This window comes from Anomaloglossus baeobatrachus, chromosome 2 (assembly GCF_048569485.1).
Source record: "Anomaloglossus baeobatrachus isolate aAnoBae1 chromosome 2, aAnoBae1.hap1, whole genome shotgun sequence".
Classification (NCBI taxonomy): Eukaryota; Metazoa; Chordata; class Amphibia; order Anura; family Aromobatidae; genus Anomaloglossus; species Anomaloglossus baeobatrachus.
Genome location: NC_134354.1, coordinates 249,059,207 through 249,065,585, shown reverse-complemented (window position 1 = coordinate 249,065,585; position 6,379 = coordinate 249,059,207).

Here is a 6,379-nt window from a genome sequence, read left to right as displayed (position 1 = left end):
CTCCCGACATGGTGGCTACCCATGCCAAAGCTTGCTACCGTGACCCCTGCACATGACCGTACAACGCGATGGTCGGCACCGAACCCACCGCCGCCATAACATGCTGAAACCACTGTGTGACAACGGTGAGGGGCTGTTAACAGTCACCATTGTCATAATGTCAAATGGGGTGTGTTTTGGCCTGGGAGGGGGCTCAGTGTAGGTTTGGTATCAGCAGGAGGGAAAACACGCCACCTGCTGACTGTTGCTTCTTGCCCCTGTTCACTACCAGCCCCTCAATTTGAACATGACCATTGAGGAAGGATTCTCCAGTCGTGCTGTATGTGTGTTACCCACCAATACCATCTGTAAATAATACACGAACTGCATGTGACTTGGTTTAAAATTGGCCACAGCAGCCTTTATTACCTATTATTTACATACTAACACAAGGGGGCGCCGTCCAACGGGCGACCCCAACAAATAACAATAGGTAACACAGTAACCAATACAGTAAATATACAACCCTGAGTAGGCCCAGTCCAGGAACCACTTCTCACCCCAGTATCCCTGGCCGCAACACACCGACCCAGAGATGAGGTATTAATCACCTACGGATTAACCCTCCAACTTTGCAGAACCCCGTGCCTGCAACATCCCGGAACCTGGAGCCACCATACCAAGATGGTGTCTCTCTGTCCAGTTACCATTGCCTTCAACCGCCTCTGGACCAGACCTACCCCCCGCTGCTGTGACAAAGAAACAACCCAGACAAAATTCCCCTCGGTATTAAACACAAGGGAGGGTGGGCGGGGATCGTTCCATATCCGGAAGTCAAGAGAGAGGGGGTAAGTCAAAGTCCTTTACTTACACCCCTCAACTGTCCCACCTCTTCCTCCAGGGAACTCCTCCTACCCACCAATCCCTCTATTCTGCCTTATAAACAAACCATTCCTGTTTCCATTAACCCCATCACTCCTTCCCTTCCCTCTAGTCATGTCGCCCCTCCACCCTATGGGTTCCATGGCTTTCTTGACCATTGAGGAAGGATTCTCCAGTCGTGCTGTATGTGTGTTACCCACCAATACCATCTGTAAATAATACACGAACTGCATGTGACTTGGTTTAAAATTGGCCACAGCAGCCTTTATTACCTATTATTTACATACTAACACAAGGGGGCGCCGTCCAACGGGCGACCCCAACAAATAACAATAGGTAACACAGTAACCAATACAGTAAATATACAACCCTGAGTAGGCCCAGTCCAGGAACCACTTCTCACCCCAGTATCCCTGGCCGCAACACACCGACCCAGAGATGAGGTATTAATCACCTACGGATTAACCCTCCAACTTTGCAGAACCCCGTGCCTGCAACATCCCGGAACCTGGAGCCACCATACCAAGATGGTGTCTCTCTGTCCAGTTACCATTGCCTTCAACCGCCTCTGGACCAGACCTACCCCCCGCCACAGGACAGGGCACGTGACTCCTTACGTGGCCTGGACCCGCCACACACCAAAAGCTTGTACCACACCTCCACGCAATCCCAGCGTCCACAAACAGCACCAAGAACGTTAAGATGCACCCCCATCGCATCACCAAAACCACCAGTTCAGCGCCACCAACTTTAGGCGCCGCCCCCCAATAAAGGCTCGATTGATACTGCCTACCGCACAAGCCACACGCCATTCCAAACCGGTCACACTATCAAAAACTACCCCACGATTAAGCCCGGGTATGTCTTCCACAATGCAACAAACCAACAAATTTTTTTTTTTTTTTTTTTTTAAAACATTCATAAATAACTTCTCGAGATACCTAATCGCTGCCTCCCACTCACTGGACCAGTACCATCGACCCGTCCAGACCCCACTGGCAAAATTTGGGCGAGCCTCAGACCGTCGAGGCCCCGAGAACCAACGAATGCCCAAATATCCAAATGAGGCACACCCTCACCACAAAACCCAGAGGTTATAAACCCACAGATAACCCCAACCTGTTACGCCAACCCATTCCACTCCCAAAAGACTCAAACGCCCCCATTGGCCTTAACCCGATAACAACTGAGGCCAACGTAACACCGAAACAAGAGGACTCCCACCTCCCAATACTTCTCACCACCCCTTTTCTGAGCCCACCGAGGGGCCTCCGTGGAAGCCCAATCCAGAAGGAAGACGACCCGTAGTATTCCGGGCGCCCACCCCCGCCACCTGCAATCCAGTCTGCAGCGCTGCCACAAAATGGTACCTTAACAAACGCGACACAATAATGATCCTGGGCGTCCTCACAACATAAATTCCGCACCCGGGACCGCGTATAACAACACCAACCTTCACCACCCGCCTAATCTGATTCGGTGAGCGACAAAGCCGGCGCTCAACCCACTGCACCACCTCGGACACATCCTCCAACATCCAACCTCCGCTCCTAACCGTAGATGGGCTGACCAACCCCACAATCTCAAAGCCTCCCAAAAGGCTAACACAAACCGTTTTGGACAAGGGAAACAAAACCTGCTCGTGCTCAGATGAACATAGCCACCACAAATCACTCACCAAACGCTTCCACAAAACAACGGAGACGAACCCTTGTATCCCGCTGCCTCACACCCTTACGACCAAACCCTTCAAGGCCTGCCGCGCACTAAGATCCTGCGAAAACATCTCTCCACATCTAATCCTCAACAAGACAGCCACAGCCGCCACCCTCTGCTCCACTGCTGACGCCGGCCTAGCAGCCTGAAAACCGTTAATCACCACTGCCAACACCCCCACCAAATACTCCACCGGGCCTTCCTCACACATTGTCCCAAACAACGTTATCCGCGCCACCCACACTTCTGGATATCAGCCCCAAATAACCTCAGTCACTGGGCACCGAGCCGCTCCCCAACACAGCCACACCAGACTCCACAAGCCCTCAGGACACACCGTGCCCACCTCGTCTGTTACGCGGCCTCAACTCCCGAGACCTGCAGAACTGGAAGGAAACAAAGCAGCTGCTATTCCCTTGGCGAACCCCAGTACTGGTTGCGCCACGCATACCATTTTTTTTTTTTTTTTTTTCTTTTTTAAACGCATACAATTGCGAAACCAACTGTCGCAAGTACGCCACCCTTGGCCCCAGGATTAGCAAACCAACTATTAATCGAATTCTCCACCAACTGATAGTCAGAATGACAGCACACCTTCCTCTTGGAAAAACTGCCAACCTCCCCAACCCGACTACTACCACCGATTGGAAGCGCTACCCCACAATGCCCAACCAGAAAACCAACTGGACCCGCTGCATCCGAGTACCGCAGCTACGTTCCATCAGGCACTACCTTACCCAGCCACAATCCGCGGCCACTAAATCGCCGTAAGAAAAAACCTCCTACACCATCAGATCGTCATTGATCTCCTTCGTGACCACACACAAATGATCCGATGGCTGCACCCTTGGCGCAGCCATCGCCAGCCGTCCAGCAGACACGCCCCCCAGCGGCGTAACTCTGCACCCGTGGTTCGACCGCCCCTGCAAAGACTGCACCGCCTGAAACCGCACCGTCTTAGCTGACCTAACTGCCTCTATCGCAGCCCATAGGACCACACCATTACCCACGAATCCTACCTCTCTGACCATAACATCAAACTTTATCCCCCACAAACTGTATCACTGGCGTTGGACCCTCAGTCTTCGCCTGCGCCAACAGGCCCAAAAGAGTATCCACCACCATCTGCAATGAAACAAACAACCTCAACGAATCATCAACCCGCCAACCCGATGTAAAGAGAATGAACCTATAATGAATAAGAGGTGTAAGCTGGGACACACCACGCACAAACCACTCCACAAAGAAATAACCGCCCCCAACGGAACATAAAATGGGACAAAACCCATTAGCCCCCACCGATCAGCATAATAATAACTCCCCTCCCCACCGCAGCACCAGAACTGCTAGCTAGCAGGGTGGACCAGTAACAACCTAAATGCCGCCTCCAAATCCACCTTTGCCATCAATGCTCCACGGCTCACCGCCTTTACCAAATCCCACCCTCTGTCCAACGACACATAATAAACCGCCGACAATTCTGGAGCCAAGCAGGCATACACCGATGACTCCTCCAGATAAGATACGTTTTGAACAAGCCGAAATATATACATCTATATACAGCTCATTTCCGGCACTACCCACCAACAGAGAAACCCAATCATGACAAGGAGGGCCCCGAATGGCCCACCCATCCTGCCCAAAGCCACGTCCTGACCCCTCTTTCCACTGACAACCACCAGGTGTCCCCTCGCCCAGCACAAACTTCCAATAAGGAGGCAAAGATCCACCAATATAAATAGAAAGACGCAGAATTACTATGTTCCTTACCACAACCCAACACGTATGCTTAAGACAACCGTCCGCGCCAAATCTGCACCACCCATCATTCTATTCCCCCCAAAAAACCCTCATCGACCGTGTCGCCGGGGTTCCACGCCCCGAACAGCCAACTACCCCCCAAAAGGGGGGGGGCTGACTAGGAGCCGCCATCCACTGCAGCCATAAGGATGTGCCCGTATGCTCCTACCGCATACTGGCACGCAACACCTTCCCTTGCTGAAATTACACGGCGTACTGAAGCCAGACTAAACCGCCATATGACCTAAACAAGCCACCCCAAATGGATCCATATAACCGAACCATGCCGAACCAATTACCCAATTCCTTCCCCCGATACCCTTGCCAAAAACGCAAATGCCCGCAGCCACGTTGCAAATGTACGAGGGGTGAGCCTCCACCGGCGCTCCCCTCCCTCTACTTATCCTTCCTGGAATCACTTGGCTTAACCTAATCCAGGTGAAACTGTTCCAGGGGGAGCAGCGAAACTATTGCTACACGTTCCCCCATTCAAATCTTATCCCTCACATCCTCCAGCAAGTGAGCCCCCCCCCAGCGGGCCTTTGAAGCACCCATAACTCTCACACTTGACCACTGTCAGCCCAATGCACCACCTCATCCCCCTCTTCGCTCCTCACCACTCACTCTGTCACAGCCCTTGCCGCCTCTGCCCGAAAATGCTCCCCTGCCGCCTCATGCGCCCTCACTCTGCCTGCCGCACCTGCGCCTATTACCCACCGTTCCCGTCCATGCCGCCGGCGGTGCATGCGCACTCTCCACAACCGTATACACCACTGCAGTAAACCCCATACCTTGTCAAAACACAAACCCACTTGGCGCTGCCGTGTCCGCAGCCGCCCCCCCCACCAACTGCGCCCCAACCCTGCCGAATCCACGGCCGTCTCACCCGACCGCGACCCGGCGTATCCCGGAATAAAAGTCACGCCATCCAGACGTCTGATTCTTCCGTCGCTGCTTCCTCCTCCTCCTCGCTGGAGCCGACCGCCTCTGGCTCATGTAATGCAGACGCCGCCGAAGCGCTGCCACCACCACGGCCGTCCTCCTGGTACGCCGCGTGGGCACCATCCTCCAAGCTCCATCTTCTGTCCCGCGGCGACAACCCCGGAAACCATCCTGACCCACGGGCTGCCACCGCGGGCCTCATCTTCTGGCCCGACCCCCCCTGCTGCCTGCAAGGACAGGGGGTACCTGTGGCCCGACCTGCTGCCAGCAGACTCCCATCCAGAGCCGCCAGCCTCCTGCCCACCTGGGCCCAGAAGGCATCCGTCCGCCGGGTCCTCGCCCCCCTGGGGGAGACCGCCGCTGCCGGGAGCTGCACGCCTGCTCTGGGTGACCAGGCGGGGACCGCAGGGTCCCCGCCGTCACCCCCACGTACCGACGCCTCCCGGGCATCCGTCGCACCAGGCTCGCCTGCCCTGGTGCCGGACCCCTTGCTGGCTGCAGCCCCCCGGCCACCCCCCCTCCACCCACGGGGGAAGGGGGGTAACGCTGGCCTCCGTCCTCGCCGGGCGCTCTCCTGGCCAGGAGCCGCCGCATCCAGCCCTCCTGGGCCCCATGAAAGCCTCTGTCCGCTGGGCCCTCCCCCTCCTGGGGGAGACCGCCGCGGCCGGGAGCTGCAACCTGATCTGGGTGACCAAGCAGAAACCGCAGGGCCCCTGCCGTCACCCCCACTCACCGACGCCTCCTGGGCACCCGTCGCCCCAGGCCCGCCTGCCCTGGTGCCGGACCCACCACTGGCTGCAGCTCCGCGGCCCCCCCCACCGTCCGCGAGGGGTAAAGCTGGCCTCTGTCACCGCCGGGCACTCTCCCCGTCCGGGAGCCGCCGCATCCAGCAATCCAGGCCGCGGCTCGGACCGGAAATAGGCCGCAGACAAGCCACGCCCCCCTCCCGGCTGCCGCGGCCCGGACGGAGATTCCTCCCGCGGCCGGAGCAGCAGCTGAGTACTGCCCTGCCCACGTCCTACCGCGGAGGGTCCCCGAAGGGGCTCTCACATCTCCTCCT